At 47.5% G+C, this 17918-nt stretch overlaps 1 protein-coding gene across 2 annotated transcripts in view; it reads right to left on the minus strand.

Annotated features, from left to right (window-relative positions):
- The window catches only part of KAT2B (lysine acetyltransferase 2B), a 303093-nt gene that overhangs the window by 135445 nt on the left and 149730 nt on the right, over positions 1-17918 (minus strand). The gene's annotated exons all lie outside the window — the stretch shown is intronic.

Here is a 17918-nt window from a genome sequence, read left to right on the forward strand (position 1 = left end):
TGACCGTGGTTTAAAGACTTCTTTAAAGCAGGAGTTCTAATTCTATTATTTATACTATATGTTCATAGTGCCTCAAGGTGTTTTCTAGCATCAAATTTACTTTATCTAATTTGGCAGTTTTGTGAAGCGCCACAAATCACCGCGGCAGCATGTAGGCGCCGTAAAACACATTGTAAACTAAGGGAAGTACCTTTACAAGCCATTAGATGCCTTCCATCTTTGAAGATGGCACTAAAGTACGCTTTCCTACTCCCCAGCTGCAGCTTCAACTGGCGCCTGGGCTTGGATCAAGCGGGTGATCTAATTCAAGCTGAAAGGTTCACACACGATCCTCAAACCCAGGGATCCGAGCTCAGCGCTTTTTTCACAGGCTCGCTCATGTGCACCGGAATGTGGCTCGCGCCCCCCTCCCTCCAGCGCGCGCTTTCATCCACTGGATAGTATTGTTCACATCGCCAATCACAAGCGCATCATCCTTTCTCCTGGAGGGACTCTTTCTTTGGGAGGCTTTTGTGTTGTTTCTCCATTTCATTCTGAAGGCTGTGTAATGACATACGGTAAAAAGTATCCAAACTGTACATTACAAGGATACTGTAAGCTGCCAAGGAAATGTGTGATGATAGGGGCACTTAGCCGCAGGGTGGAGACCTTTGTAAGGGCCTGAAAATCTGTAGTGACTTGCAATATCCCTTACACCTTCGGAAGGGGGTATTTTAATCCTTATACTATATGGCCCTTATGGCTTTGCTGCTGCCCTGAAGGCACTGTTGTCCCCTCCCATAGTTGGCCAATGTGTGTGTGGCACCTTCAGCCCACCCTGCCTTGCAGCCAGAACGCTTTGCACATCACGCATTACAAGTCCAAGTGGACCTACACTAAAAGGCGCAGAATGCATATGATGTTGCTAATGACAGGACTTGCTGTATATTTCACACTTGCAACCTAAAGAACAGCTACTGACAAGCAAAAACACAACTAATAAGAATAATTAAGGACCCAAAAAATGAGTAATGATCTACAGAAGACAGATGTGTAGCGGACAAGAATTCGAGTGAGCCCTTCATCTGTGCTCCGCGAGAGTGAAGTCAGAGGAGGCTTAGAGAGCAAAGACATTGAGAAGGTTTGTGTCAAGTGCCCGACAAAGCAGAGCCCAGCTAATAGGGGACTGGTTTCCAGCTCAGCAGAATTAGGACCCTGAACCCAAGAATGAAAAGCATCTGGAATCACCATCATCAGGGGTCCAGTTTATGAACCATATGTGCTCAATCAGACAACAGCCTCCGGAATCCCATCTGCAAACACCAAGACAGAACATGTACCAAGGCCTTCGACCAGGAAACTCGACTACTGATGGATGGGGTCCTCCTTAGAAGAAGAAATGTAACATTTGTATCCAGAATCAGCCTCCTTAAGGGTACTCAGGGAGGGCTGAGACAGAAAGCAGAGCCCAATTACCGAAAACTTCACGTTGTGAATTGCAGACGCGACAACTTGGAGAAGGTGAGCTGAGGCCACAAGGCTTTCATCACTTAGATCCCCATGGAGAGGACGACAGGCGCTCTTTGTTTTGAAGAGCTGAACCTCTACCACTGCTAGGACCCCATTAAAACGATAGAATGAAAGCCAGAGTCGGATACTACTACATTAGGACTTTAGGATCAACCAAAGCCTTCTCAACATCGGAATAACAGATGGAAGGAATTGGGACCCTCTTGCATCTGAGAAGACCCAGCAACCACAGTATGTAACAAGCATCTGCAATGCAATAGGTCTCTCATTTACGAGAGTTTGAGCTATTGGCATTATAAATAACAATGGCAATAGCTTAAGCTCTCGCAAATGCTAGACCTATTGCATTGCAAATACAATTTTTGTAGAAGTGGCCCATGCTGCCCTTTCAAGTTAATGTTGGCCACACCCCTTTCTTCAGATGAGCCACGTCTAAAGAAAGGGGTGCGACTGCAACTGCAGTGAATGGTGTATGAAAGAAGGGTCCCTGTAGAACTGTGTATCTTTACTTGAATTTATTACAAAAAAGAAAAAAGAAATCAAAAATATATACAAACACTGTAAATTGATCACAATGAATGAACCAAATCACTTGGTAAATAACAGAGCCCCAAGAAAGGAAATTGGGAGTGGGATAGCGTGATGCTGTGAAGGAAAAGGACAGTGGGGGGATAAAGTTTGTGACAACTTATGAATATCGAAATTAATTCGAAATGCAATACAGTTTCAAGGCTTCAGATCCCTGAGCCGAAACGAGGGATCATAACATATCCCGTAATGTTTAAAGCAATTTCAATTGACACAGATGTATCCAAATTAATGCGGGCGTGTCAACTGAACAAAAAGTGAAGTAGCCGTCGACGTTTCGACCCCACGCTACATTGGTAGGCGTATTTGTTGCCTTACATCGGGGTCTTCATCAGGACAGGGTAAACAACAGGGGTGCACTACAGTTTCTGAAAATATGAAAACAATATAAAGTATAAATTAAGGGACAGACAATCAATGCCAAGTTACCGTAGTGGGCGGTAAACACGTTACTTGTACTGTTACCATGGTTAATTAGAAGCAAAATATGCAAATAGTGTGCCTATTATGAGTATTACACCTTTAAAGAAGATAAATCATGACTTTGATACAACCTTGAGCATTTTCTAACAATTTATGTACAACCTATAATTGGTATCTCACTTTATCGTATCCAAGCTAACAAACAAAAACACAGAATTCCTGACTCGACCAGGGGAAAACCAAACGGTCCAATGAATATTTTTCATTACCCCATTGGGTAGATGGGGGTGACCTTCAGGGGGATGCTTGATTCGAAATAACATGTTTGCATCGATTGGATAGATTAAAAAGGGGGGGGAATATTTTCAAGGCGTAGGTAAAGAGGTAATTGTCAAAGGGAAAACCCTGTGGTGTATATGGGGAGTATTACAGTCCACAAAGTAAGTTATGGCGAAGGCCTTAAATTTCTGAAAAGTTAAAGCACTACCTAAATTGTAAAAGTCACAAAGAACACATACCTGCTCGGAACGAGCAAGGGGCATGACTGTGTCCAAATCAGTCCCGTGTGTCCAGAAGGCTGTATCTGTGGGCAGGGGGACGAGTATTAATGAATCAACAACGATTTCAAAAATTATATTCCCGACATCGTATGGGGACTAGGGCTTACCTATACAGCCCGTGAGGATTAGCTTTATCCAAGTTCCATGAGTCTTTTCACCTCGTTTCTACAATGTTAGGCCAGTCGGCGGTGCGTCGCAAAAGATCGCATCAATCTTGCCGCATCTATGGGTGGTGAGAGACGTAGTTAGTATCACCCAGTTAACGAGAATGCGTGCGGGGGCGCCTTTTGAAAAATAAAGTGTCTTACCTTCTCTGTGAAAACACGGAGCTCTAGGTTGGAGCCTCCCCACGTCTGCTGACTACTAACAAGTGGGCGTGTAATGCTTAGAGAGTTATGAAAACAAAGAAAGGACACTGAATCCGGGTCGTTGCTATTGGCAACCTGACGCTCTTTGGACTTTTCCGGGTTAATCAGAAAAGTAAACAACCGTAACGCTGCGGTAAGGGGCATGAGAGCGGTCCACTTACTCAAATTGGCTGGTGTGTAAACACAGTGTATCATGGGTGTACTGACGGCCAAGGTATTAGAAGAGAGGGTTTGTTGTATAATGTTGAAGCATATAAATATATATTCTCAATTTAGACAACAATACATATTCGTGAATGGATGCACCTCTCAAGCATGAGGGTGAAAATCTCTTTCATTGAATACATATGACACTGAAATTCCATTCTATGCAAAAATGACTAGGTTGTTAGATGTAAATGTAAATACCCTTCCCCTTGGGGGACGGTCAACAGCTGTTGTCATCTGTTACCATTCTGTAGTGGACAGTATCTTTACTTTCTGTGTTAAAAACAATTATAAAGTGTGATTATCCTATGCTCAGGACCTCTCTCACAGGAGGGTCAAAAGCGATAGTCACTTAGTTACAGCTGTCTCCTCAGGTACCCTTTCATAAGCGATAGCTTATTGGAACGTTCAGATATCTGATATGATAATACAGATCGGGCGCGTCAGCGACCAAAGCTAGCTAGCTGGGCATGGCTGCTCTCTGACTCATTTAAGCCATTGTGAATCGTACCCAAGATTGTCATCCATTTGGATTCTCTCAAGGTTAGGATTCGTGCAATGTCCCCACCCCTTGGGCCCAGATTGATTTTCTCTAGTACTAGCCATTGTAAGGTGTCTGGGGTGTGGCCTTTCAAAGTGCAATGATCTACTAAAGGGGCACCTTGTACTCTGCATCTGATTCTTCTCCCATGTTGTAGAATACGGGCTTTGACCTTTTGTTGGGTCTGACCTACATATGCTAAATCACAAGGACACTTGATCCAGTAAATTACATTTGAGGAGATGCAATTGGTATGCGATTTCAATGTGTAGGTTTTACCTCTGTAGGTCAAGTCTTTAGTCTGAATTGTGGTTGCACATGCCGTGCATGATCCACACCTAGTGTGTCCCACAATCGGAGGAAGATGCCATAATGTTTGGATGGTAGGATTCGGAGGTATCGGAAGGAATGATTGCACAACCTGGTCCCTGATGTTACGTGCTCTTTTGAAGGAGTGTAATGGTGGTGATTGTGTCCAATATCATCTGCTACTAGCCGCCAATGTTTGTTAATGATTTTCTTAATATCATTACTGCGGGTAGAAATGCAAATGCTACTTACCAGTATGCATCTGTTCTTGGCATGTAGGGCTGCTGACATTCATATCTGTGCATAGATCGCCGCCTAGTGTTGGGTCCGGATGATTGCACATTGTTGTCCTGGAAGAGTCTTCGAAGTATCACGAGATAGGTGGCTCCTCCCCTGGACTACAGTGCGCATGGGCATCGCCTCCATCCCCAGATTGTTTTTAGCCATTGGCAGAGATGGAGTGAAGTATGTGAGTGATGCCTATGCTGCGAGCAGATATATGAATATATACATACGTATGAAGACTGCAGCTGCTACAGGCGCCGGGGAGGAGGGTGGGCGATATGAATGTCAGCAGCCCTACATGCCAAGAACAGATGCATACTGGTAAGTAGCATTTGCAGTTCGAGGCATGTGGGCTGCTGAATTCATATCTGTGCATAGAATACATAGCAGTCCTCCCATTATTGGCGGCCGCCCGTGCCAGCTGCAGCAGTCTGAAAAAGTGTTCTGAAAACAGCCTGACCAACAGCTGCTTGCTGTTTGGAATGCACGTCTACACAGTAATGTTTAGTGAAAGTATGTGTGGTAGACCATGTGGCTGCTCTACAGATATCTTCCAAGGGAATATTACCTAAGAAAGCCATAGAGGCCCCCAGCTTCCTGGTGGAGTGGGCTCTTGGTGGAATTGTGAGAGTGCGCTTGGCCTTAGCGTAACAGATCTGAATGCATTTTACAATCCACGTAGCGATCCCAGCTTTGGAGATAGCGTTTCCCTTGTGGTGTGAGGCAAAAGCAACAAAAGCTGCTTGGTCTTACGAAAATCTTTGGTCCTGCCAATGTAGTACATTAAGGCCCTTTTCTACGTCAAGGGTGTGGAGCATTCGCTCCGCCAGCGACTCTGGGTTTTGAAAGAACACTGGCAACTCAATTGTCTGGTTTAAATGGAATTGAGATACAACCTTGGGTAAGAATTTGGGGTTAGTGCGGAGCACCACCCTGTTAGCGTGTACTTGGAAGAAAGGTTTTTGGATGGTGAGCGCCTGCAATTCGCTAACCCTCCGTAGCGATGTAATTGCTACTAAGAAAGCGACCTTCCAAGTCAGAAACTGAAGCTCACAAGAGTGCAGTGGCTCAAAGGGAGGACCCATCAGCCTTGTAAGAACCACATTGAGGTTCCATTCCGGAGCTGGTGGTGTCCGTGGTGGAATGACCCTTTTGAGTCCTTCCAGAAAAGCCTTGATAGCAGGGACCTTAAAAAGTGACAGGTGTTGCCTATTCTGGAGGTATGCTGCCATTGCAGGCAAGTGAATGCGGATGGAAGAATACGCCAAATTGCATTGGTACAGGTGGAACAGGTAGCAAAAGATGTTTTGAATGGAAGCATCCAGCGGGTCAATGTCGTGGTTTACACAGTAGACAACAAATCGCTTCCATTTAGCCGCATAACATGCTCTAGTAGTGGGCTTTCTTGCCTCCCGAATGATGTCCATGCAATCGGGGGGAAGATTGAGGTAGCCAAACTCTAGGACTTCAGGAGCCAGATCGCCAGGTTGAGCTGTTGCGGATCTGGGTGCTGAATGTCGCCATGGCTCTGCGTCAGAAGGCTGGGTGTGAGATGAAGCCTTTGATGCGGTACCACGGAGAGTTCCAGAAACGTGGTGTACCATGGTTGGCGAGCCCACGTTGGAGCAACCAGGATGAGAGTCATCGAGTGCTGCCTGAGTTTGCGTGCCACCAGCGGTATCAGAGGTGCTGGGGGAAAAGCGTATGCAAATCTGCCTGACCAGTTCATCCACATCGCATTGCCCTGTGATTGCGGGTGTGGGAACCTGGCGGCGAAGCTTTGGCATTTTGCGTTCTCCTTTGTGGCGAACAGGTCTATCTCTGGATGACCCCACTTTTGGAAGAACGGTTGGAGTACCGATGGATGTATCTCCCACTCGTGCATCTGATGGCTGTGCCTGCTGAGCAGGTCCGCCATCTGGTTGTCTTTGCCTGGGAGATGCTCTGCCACGAGGAAGATGTTCCTCTGAATGGCCCACTTCCACATGCTCTGAGCCAGATGAGACAGCTGCGGAGAGTGTGTGCCTCCCTGTTTTTGAATGTAGTACATGGCTGTCATGTTGTCCGTCCGGATCAACACGACCTTGCTGCACAGGTGTACTTTGAATGCCTTCAAGGCCAAGAAGATTGCCATCAGTTCCAATACATTGATGTGCATCTTCTTTTGCTGTAGTGTCCATAGTCCCTGCACTGTGTAGTGGAGTACATGAGCTCCCCATCCCTGGAGAGAGGCGTCCGTTGTCAGGATAATCTGTGGCACAGGCTCCTGGAACGGTCGGCCCTTGCAAAGGTTTTGTGGATTCCACCAATGCAGAGAGTTGTACGCCCGACCGCTCACCAACACTAGGTCTGTTAGTTGCCCATGAGCCTGAGTCCACTGACGTGCTAGGCACTCCTGAAGCGGACGCATATGTAGTCTTGCGTGCGGGACAATGGAGATGCAGGAGGCCATCATGCCTATCAACTGCATGAACACCTTCGCTGGAAGCGAGTGCTGAGGTCTGAATCGTTGGATCAGCGTTTGGATACTGGCGATTCTCACTGAATTCGGCTGCGCAGTGGCTGCCAGAGTGTTTATCGTCGCGCCCAGATACTGCCGTACATGGGCGGGCTGGAGATGGGATTTTGGGTAGTTCAGAGAGAATCCCAGATCGTGCAGGAGATGAATGGTGCGAGACACGTGGTCGGCGCACTGCTGTTCTGTTTTTGCCTGAATGAGCCAGTCGTCCAGATAAGGGTAGACGTGGACGTTTTGGCGTCGTAGATGCGCCGCCACAGTCGCCAGGCACTTTGTAAAGACCCTTGGCGCTGTGTTGACCCTGAACGGCAGAACCCTGAACTGGTAGTGCTGGTCTTGAATCGTGAATCTGAGATACTTCCTGTGGGAAGGATGCAGGGGGATATGAAAGTATGCATCTTTTAGATCCAGCGTAGCCAGGAAGTCCCCCTGTCGAAGCAGGGGGAGGACCTGCTGCAACGTGAGCATATGGAAGTGCTCCGAGAGAATGTACCAGTTGAGGGGCCTGAGGTCCAGGATGGGCCTGAGGGATCCGTCCTTTTTGGGGATCAGAAAATACAGGGAGTAAACCCCTGTTCCCCTTTCTTGCAGTGGGACGAGCTCTATTGCCCCTTTTTGCAGCATGACTTGAACTTCCTGCTGCAACAAGTGCAAGTGCTCGCCGGACATAGGACAGCTTCTTGGAGGTATGTTTGGTGGAGTGGAAGTAAGTTCCAGACAGTACCCGTACTGGATAAGAGACTTGACCCACCTGTCCGTGGTGATGGATTTCCACGCGGGCAGGAACTGCTGGAGTCTCCCCCCGACCGGTGTTGTGTGGTCGGGGGGCAGTGACAAGACGTCACTGCTTGTTGGCGGTGGTGGACCTGGAGCTGTTGTTTCCACGTCCCCTGCCTTTGATGTTGTTGCCTCTGTAGCCACCTCTACCCTTGTTGGTGTATGAGGTTTGGGTATTACTTTTACAATACTGTGTGGACTGCGATGCCTGACCCCTTGAGGTGCCTCTGGTATTGGAGCGGCGAAAGGAACCACCCCGAAACTGCTGAGACTGGAGGGCCCCCATAGACTTAGCAGTGTCGGTGTCTTTCTTCATTTTTTCCAGTGTCACATCCACCTCAGGGCCGAACAGGTGGTCAGGATTATTATTATTATTATTTCTGAGTTTGTATAGCGCCTGGTTACACTGTCAGTGTGTCCCCGCGCTGTCAGAAGAACTAGTTGCTCAGTCAGTAAGACAAAGGCGGGGCTATTCTTTAGGAAAGAGGAATGTTTTAAGTTTCCTGCGGAAGATGAGCTCCGATGTTTCCAATCTTAGGCTCAGGGGAAGAGAGTTCCATTTATGTGCCGCCAGAGAACGAAAGGATCTCCCCCCCATTCTGGCTCTCTTGTGTCTGGGGACAGCGAGGAGGCCTGCTCCTAATGAGCGGAGTTGTCTGGTTGGCGTGTAGGGGCAGAGTAGGTTCCGAAGGAAGGCAGGGCCCTTGCCATGTACGATCCTGTGACCAATACATAGGACCTTGAAGTCGATCCTTTCATTGATCGGGAGCCAATGGAGTATTTGTAGAGATTTTTTTGAGGCGGCTCGTCTGGGCAGCCGGAGGACCAGGCGGGCGGCAGCATTCTGGATTGTCTGCAGTCGACGCCGACTAGTGGCGTTGGCGCCTAGATACAAGGCATTGCCATAGTCCAGTCTCGAAGTGACAAGAGCGTGGACCAGGGTCTTCCTTGAGGATTCTGGGAGCAGGTCCAGGGTCTTACGGAGTTTCCGTAGAATAGAAAAGCACGTACCAGCTACCCGTCTGGTGTGGTAGTCGTAATTAAGTTTTGAGTCCACCCATACTCCGAGGTTCTTGACCTGATCACTGGGGGTAGGGAGAGGCCCCAGGGTCTGTGGCCACCAGGCTGACGACCAGACTGAGGGGGGTTTTCCTACAATTAGCACCTCAGTCTTGTCTCCGTTCAGACGGAGGCAGTTCTTCGCCATCCATCCTGCGAGCTCTTGGAGGCATGATGAGAAGTTCGAGGCGGCTTGTTCAGCAGGTTGGGTCAGAGCGACCACCAGCTGAGTGTCGTCTGCGTATGTCACTACTTCCACCCCATAGCGCTCCGCAGTGGTAGCCACGGGGGTGACATACAAATTGAAGAGGGTTGGACTCAGGCTTGATCCCTGAGGCACTCCTTGACCGAGGTCAAAGGTGTCAGAGCGTGCTCCTCCTTGCTCCACCGAGAAGCTACGGTTTGTAAGAAAAGATTCCAGCCATAACCAGGCCTTGCCTGTCACCCCTCCTTTCTTCAGACACTGTAGCAGCGTATGATGTGCTGTTTGGTTCAGGATGGTTGTCTGTATATCCGGTTTGAAACCTGATATCCTAAGCCATGCATGTCTTCTCAGCAACACACTAGTGTTGATTGCCCTGGAGGCTGTATCAGCCACGTCCAGCGCACATTTGATGGAAGCGTTTCTGATGAGCTTTCCCTCCTGAATTAACATTTCCCCTGCCTCCTTGTACTGGTCAGGCAAGTGTTGCAGCAGTGTTTCTAGGGTGTCATAATGAGCCCTATCGTAGCGTGCAAGTAGGGCCTGGGTGTTTGAGATTCGCCAAATATTAGCTGCCTGCGCAGCAATCCGTTTCCCTAAGGCCTCAAATATTTTTGACTCTTTGTCTGGGGGAGGAGCGTCACCAGTGGTCTGTGAGTTTGCCCTCTTGCGTGCGTTGGATACAACCAAAGAGTCCAGTGGCAGGTGTCCCTTGATGTATGTTGGATCCGAGGGCGCTGCCTTATATTTTTTGTCAATGCGAGGATTGATGACACGCGCCCGAGTGGGCTCCTTGAAGACCTCCGTCGCGTGCTTCAGCACTCCCTTGAGCATTGGCAATGTCTTGACTGACTTTTCAGCCACTGAGAAAGTGTCAAACAAAAAGTCCACATCCACAGGATCTGAATGCAGCTCGACATCATGGTTAGCTGCAGCTCTCTCAATCAAAGCGTTGAAGGCTGCCGAGTCCTCCGTCGGTGAGGTCTTTGCCGCAAAGAGCTGCGGTTCCTGACCCGACTGCGGGTCCTCTGGGTCGCCTCCGGCAGACCAAGGTTCATGTTCCTCCTCCGGATCCGAGTACGCCGGATAGTTGTACTCGACCTCCTCATCGTCACCATCCCCTGCGTTGGAACGCGTTGGCGAATGTTCTAAGGCTTGTGGAGATGCAGGCTCTATCGGGGCCGAAGTACCCGCAGAATCCTTCTTGTTTTTGAGAGGAATACGAAAATGTTCCAACACCGGCTCCGTGGTGATTTTCCTCTTGAGGAGAGACAGTTTTCCGGTATTGGCGTCGATGATGACCTCTCGACGCTCTTCCTCTGCAAGCGGCTGGAGCCGAGGCTTCGACACCACCAATGCCGCTTTGGGTGTCGACACCTCCTTCGAGGGCACGCCTGCCCCATGCTTCGGAGCGAAAGCCTTCGGCGTCGACTTCGGTGGCAGGGTAAAGCGGATAGGTGCCTGCGCCTTTGTGGGCTTCGGTGTGTGCTTCGACACCACATCCCCTGGTTCGGGACCCACAGCGTCCTTCCGAATCCGTTGCAGGGACTCCGCGACCTTTTTCGTTAAGGCCGGAGAGGGCTTAACCGGCTCGAGCGATTTCCCCGAGTCGGGAGCCGGGTCGGCGAGAGGCACCTTCTTCGGAGCCGACACGTCATGTTCCTTGTCCCCGACTGCCGGAGCCGGCGAAGCCAGAGCTGTGGAATCGCCTTGACGCTTCTTCGAAGCTTTCTTCGGATCATTGACCTCGACCATCTTCGGCGCCGACGCGGCCGCGTCGGTCGACTCCGCCTTCGGCGTCGACCCCGAGGCCCTCGGGTCGGCCATCTTGGCGCGGCTCTTCAAGTTGGCCATTTTGAATTTCTTGGAATTCGATGCCTCCAGAGCCCTCTGCACTAGTGCAGCTTTCACTTTCGGTTTCGAAACCGGAGGTGTGGATTCCAATGGCTTCACTTTCGTTTTTGTGAACGGGAGTGGCGCATCAGAAATGTCCGTGACCGGGCCCGTAGGCGGGGCTGCTGGACTAGTAACGAGGTCTTGGGTAAGGCCCGAAGGCGATCCCTCGACCTGGGCCGCATGAAGGGGGTTGACCCCTGAGTCAGTTTGGGGATGCTCTTCCTCCGAGCTATCCCCCACGGTGGCAATGGCCCCATCGTCGTCCCCTACCTCGTCGCCGGCTTCGTCAAAGTCCTCATCACCCGCGTCGTAGGCATCCCCCTCGGACGCGGGACTAGAGTCCGAAACCTGTAGGACATCGTCGTCTTCAACAAATTCCTCGAAGATGTTGTCCGGCGGGGGCGCCGGGGGTGCCGATAACTGGGCCTGGAGTCTAGCGGCCCGACGAATCTTGAGAGTCTTCTTACACCGGAACTTTGAGCAGGCCATACACCTGGCCTCATCATGGTCCGGCGACAAACATTTGTTGCACACAGGGTGCACATCGAGGTGTGAATACTTGGAGGTGCACACCGGGCACCTTTTGAACGGAGTTCGTTCCATGTCTGGAGCGTCGAGTAGGCCCGTCCGCGCCGAGAGCACGCGGATGGGTAGCAAGAGTTCGGAGCTGAGAAACAGACAAAACCCGAACAAAACGATACCGACGCCCAGCCTAAAGACCTTTTGGTCTTGAGTTAGAAAAGTTTAACAACTATCGATTCCGACAGAGGGAACCGAAACACATCCGAACCCAATGGCGGAAAAAAACAATCTGGGGATGGAGGCGATGCCCATGCGCACTGTAGTCCAGGGGAGGAGCCACCTATCTCGTGATACTTCGAAGACTCTTCCAGGACAACAATGTGCAATCATCCGGACCCAACACTAGGCGGCGATCTATGCACAGATATGAATTCAGCAGCCCACATGCCTCGAACACGTGGTAACACAGATGACTCGTTCCCCAGCTCGGTCCTCTTTTCTTTCGCAATTCAGTAGATGCTCACGGGGGCTATACCGGGCTCTTTTACGTGCATGTTTCACTAAACGTGTGGGATAGCCTCGTGCTGTAAGTCGATCCGTTAGGTCCTGTGATTCCGCCATGTAGTTCTCTTTGGAGGAACAGTTACGTCGAATTCTGAGGAATTGGCCCACAGGGAGGTTATCGCGTAATCCCCTGGGGTGATGGCTATTATATTCAAGTAATGAATTCCACTCAGAAGGTTTGCGAAATAAAGTTGTTTCAAGCAATTTGGTCTCAGGGTTGACAAAGATAGTGATATCCAGAAACGCAATTTTCTCCTTATTGGCTTCAAGGGTGAACTGGATGTCTGTGCTTTGTGTATTTAGCCAAACATGGAATGACATGAGGTCATCTTTGGTGCCATTCCATAAACAAAGCACATCATCAATATATCGGACCCACATGATCATGTGGTGTCCGAATGGGTTCATGTCACTAAAGATGAAACGATTCTCGTAATCGTCCATATATAGTATTGCCAGATTGGGGGCAAAAGTAGCCCCCATCGCTACTCCCTTGGTTTGAAGAAAGAACTCGTGTTGGAACATGAAAAAGTTTTTCATCATAGCTATTCTCAGAAGTTCGATAATGAAGTAAGTGGGTACTGGAGCCGTCCTAGTATCAAGGGCCTTTTCCATAAAGAGCGATGGCATCAAGCTGAGGAATACTGGTGTACAATGACACTATGTCACAGGTTACTAGCAATTCGGTGTTTGGATCAAATGGTCTTTGATCGATCAGATTGATGACCTGGGTAGTGTCCCGGATGTATGTCCTGGTTCTTATGGCCAGAGGCTTTAGGAAAAAGTCGATATATTGACAAAGTGGTTCTAGCATAGATCCACAACCGGACACTATTGAGCGTCCAGGAGGATTGTCAAGGCCTTTGTGCACCTTTGGTAGGGTGTAAATCGTTGCTAGCCGTGGGTGATTGATATTCAGAAATTTGAATTCTTGCTGCGATAGAAAACCTTCTTCCATCGATTGTCTGTCCCTTAATTTATACTTTATATTGCTTTCATATTTTCAGAAACTGTAGTGCACCCCTGTTGTTTACCCTGTCCTGATGAAGACCCCGATGTAAGGCAACAAATACGCCTACCAATGTAGCGTGGGGTCGAAACGTCGACGGCTACTTCACTTTTTGTTCAGTTGACACGCCCGCATTAATTTGGATACTTCTGTGTCAATTGAAATTGCTTTAAACATTACGGGATATGTTATGATCCCTCGTTTCGGCTCAGGGATCTGAAGCCTTGAAACTGTATTGCATTTCGAATTAATTTCGATATTCATAAGTTGTCACAAACTTTATCCCCTCACTGTCCTTTTCCTTCACAGCATCACGCTATCCCACTCCCAATTTCCTTTCTTGGGGCACTGTTATTTACCAAGTGATTTGGTTCATTCATTGTGATCAATTTACAGTGTTTGTATATATTTTTGATTTTTTTTTCTTTTTTGTAATAAATTCAAGTAAAGATACACAGTTCTACAGGGACCCTTCTTTCATACACCATATAGCACCCAGGTCCCATGTGGATTCCATTGGGTATAACCCCCCTCTTAGATAAAGCAACTGCAGTGAAAGCGCCGTATGGGGAGCTTTTACAAAAAAAAGCATCCGTTTGTCAAGTTGACAAACAAATGCTTTTTTTTTGTAAAAGTGCCCCATGCCACGGTTTCACTTTAATAGCGCCTGTGCACCTTTCTTTAGATGCAGCTCGTCTAAAGAAAGGGGCATGGCCGACATTAAAGTGAAAGCACAGTATGGGACGATTTTACAAAAAAATATTTGCAATGCAATAGGTCTAGCATTTGCGAGAGTTTAAGCTATTGTCATTTAAAATGCCAATAGATCTAATTCTCGTAAATGAGAGTTCATTGCAAAGAAGTGTCGGCCACGATTGTCCCAGGCTGCTTTTAAAGTAAAAGCGCACATGGCGCGCTGAATGTTACAGGAAAGCACGTGGTGCCTGCAGTACCAGAAACTCATTAAAGAAAATACTGCTTACAGACTAAAGAAACATACCGTATAAGAACAGAAGTAAAGGGCCAGCCCTCATGGGAGGTTACAAATGAAGACAAAAGGCGGTACTAAAGAGGGACTAACAAGTCTATTAACGAATCAGAAGCCAATGAAAAATATGGGCGGAGAGTGGGCTGGGCTCCAAGGCCATACTCTAATACAGCATGCCTCGCAGAGCAGCGCATGCGCTGCCCAGGCCCGACCTAAACAGGAACAGCTGAGGGACGAGATTTGAAGTCCAGTGTAATTGCCAACTCATCAAAACACAAATAAACCATCTGGGTCAGCAAAAAGATACCAAATAACTTCAGCACTGCAACGTAAAAATTCTATCGAACGTGGGTGCTGCGGATTACAACACACTCCTTAAATAGATATGCAACATAGACAAAATTCAACGTTTCAAATAAAGACGCAAAACAACATTTTTGAACAGCTACAAATACAAGAGGTGAGAAACTTTACAAGAATTTAAGGAATAATGACTGAAGGCATGGTGGAAAACAGATCAACAATCCAGTGCGCACATACAATATTAAAACAAGCAGTGCAAATGTGTATATAAAGAAATTGGAGCAAAATCCAACGGAGATGTCTTGGTATTCTTTAATTAGTTGTTAACAAAGCAGCCAGCCAACACGTGTTTCATCAGAGAAACAGTGGTCTCAGACTCTTCAGGGCTGTATGGCCTGATCCAAGCTCGGTGTACTCCCTGGACCGGGAATAATTCCAACTCGGTGGGCCACAAATCAGTCAACACAGAAAGTTCTGTTGCACTAGAATAAAGGTGATGTTAGGTGTAGGCCACAGATGGCGTAAACCTGATGTTGGTGATAATTCCAAACCGGCAACACGTTGCTCAGTCAACCTGTGTTAGTCCAAAAGACAGAGCAGTCTTTAGAAAGAGAATGCCGCTATTTAAAATCAAGCCAGTACAGTCACAACCTGTGTTGGAAAGTGTGTTATTGGTAGGGGCAAATGTAGGTCTGCCACTGGCAATAAGGCCACTAACACATGATAGGACTCAGCATAGGTCTCAGAAAAGTATTCCTTTGCTCAACCCTTGGTAACGTGGCTGCGAGCAGACAGGCTTAACTTCAAAGACAGGTATGTAAAGCATTTAAAAACAAATGCGAGAAAAACAAGGACCCCCTGGGTATCAATACAGACTCCTAGGGCAGGGTAATCACCTATGTGGGTAAAAAATCCTAGGACATCAGCAAAGAAAATGACCCGTGGTGTGAAGAAGGAACGAAAAATGAACTGTATATAAACATATATTTAATAAGTATGAATAAAAATCATATAGAAACCAAACTATATGATGGAATAAGAAGTGTAATTCATAAAAAGACAAACATAGATATTACAAATCAATACATATCTTATAAATCAAACATATTACAAAGAACAATGCATTCATATAAATCAGTAGTATAAAAAAATTACTAAACGTTTTAATCATTAAAAACTCAAAATAAAAATCCAACACCAATTTATAAAAATAGGTAATATTTTTATCTTTTAAATGACACCAAAACGAAAATAATCCACTGTAGGGAACCAGAGATATGAATTTTTAAAGATTAGTCACTTTCTAGTGCTTAGAAACCAACAGTGCTCCTTAAGTCATTTCGTTTTCTCTGTCAGGGACACACCTTTATAAATTGTTCTGAAGAATTCTCACCACTGTAGTGGGCCGCCTTCTTCAGCAAGCGAGGTCCAGTTAGAACACCTTCCTGGCGTTCTGCTTGCGGGTCCCAAAGTATCCAACACGCAATCCAAGGTTCTGGAATCTCCAAGAGGGTCCTTGAAAGTGTGAAACTTCAATTCCGCAATCCACTTGAACAAAACCCTTACAAATCCACTGGTACTCCAGTCTTTGAATTCTTTGTGGGGCTGTTCAGGTTAGCTCTGTTAACCTGTAGCTTGCAGGGAGTTTCCACTCTTGAGTCTTTTTGCAGCAAGGTAATCCACAGGGCTGTAGTTTCAAATGGTGCAGTCTTCATAGGTCATGCCTTAGAGTTCCTTGCACAGCAAACTTCAGCAGGGCCCTTCTTGCTTCATTCAGTTTCAAGCAGCAGATCTGGAGGGCTCTGCCCCTCTCAGAAACTTATTCAAAATTCTCTGGGTCAAGCACCAGGTCATTGCTGACCAATGAGAGCAGGGCAACTCCTCCTAGTTATGACCACATCCGGTGGAGTGTGGCATTTAGTTTGTCCCAGAGTGCATCATCCTTCCAAATCTATAATGGCTGATTTTCCAGCAAGGAGGTAAGAGCTGGCTAAACACACCCCCTGGGATATCTCCTTTCCATGGACCATCCTCGTATCATCTGCAAATACCTTTCTTAAGCCTAGTCCTGAGTCTGGGTCACTACTGTCAAAGTGGACTAAAACCCAGGCCTCCCCTCTTGCCTTTGAAGAGCGTAGTTTACGACGCCACCTCCTGGCCTGGCATTCCTGTAGAACTAATCACTGCCCTCCCAGCAGCCTGGCTAATCCACTTAACTCTGACCAATCAGGGCAGACCACTGAAAGGCTGAATTTGGACTTACAAACAAGAAAGTCTCATAACTTCTTGTATGTACACTTTAGGAGAAATTCAACAATATAATATCGTTGGATTTACTACGACTATTCTGGGAAGTCTTTGAATGGTCCGGCTAGTCCTCCTATCAATATTTATTAATCAATCACTTCCTACCATGTTAACCTATGGGCCATGGGGTTTGCAATGGGGAAAATGACTTGTGCCACTTTTGTAGCACCAGGGCTTATAAAACCATATTTTATAAGTATTTCCCTAATTTCTACCGGACCCCCACCCCCTGTGCAACTAGGGGAGACTTCAGCGGTTCTGAATCTGCAGAAATATTGCAGATTACCCTTACCCAATTCTTCCAGCATCAAAGTCGAATTTGAGCACCTCTTTAAGACAATGTGGGGAGTGAAATGTAAAATTTCACTTTACCCAGGCTTCTAAAAACTCATTTTATAAGGGCGCTCCTTATAGATAACTGACCCCCCCACCCCTGGGATACCTATGGGTGACCCTGGGGGTCCCTAATATGCAAAAACATGGTCGAATTTTTATTTTTAAGGGCCCCTACCCCCAAAGCCGAGTTTGGGCACAATTTAAGGTTTAAAAAGCTGTCCTGGCCACCAGCGCAGCTTTTAAACTGACCTCAGGCTTCAGCACTGCACACATGCTGGTGCAGAGAATCTGCTGCCCTCTAAACGGCCATGCCCCAGGATACTGGAGACTTCTAGGTAGTTTCAATCCCCTGCCCTATTACATACTAGGGGCTTAGGTGGTAGGTCATGCCAACTACAGGGGTACCCCACCATACCATAGTGTACCCGAGTGTATGTTGGGTGTCTTAACTGTGTTCTAATGTGTTCCTTTTAGCTTGGCCCTGGCCCTGGGTAAACAGAGCCCAGGGTCAGTCAGAGTCAGTTACCACCAGTTCCAGTCAGCAAAAAGTTGAGGGGGGTGCCCAGGGCCCAGGATGACTTTGCAACAACCTGCGACAAAATCCTCCCATGAATTGTGGTCCTAATAAGAGTTCACTTGGTTGTAAA

Source organism: Lissotriton vulgaris, chromosome 10 (genome assembly GCF_964263255.1).
Source record: "Lissotriton vulgaris chromosome 10, aLisVul1.2, whole genome shotgun sequence".
Taxonomy (NCBI): domain Eukaryota; kingdom Metazoa; phylum Chordata; class Amphibia; order Caudata; family Salamandridae; genus Lissotriton; species Lissotriton vulgaris.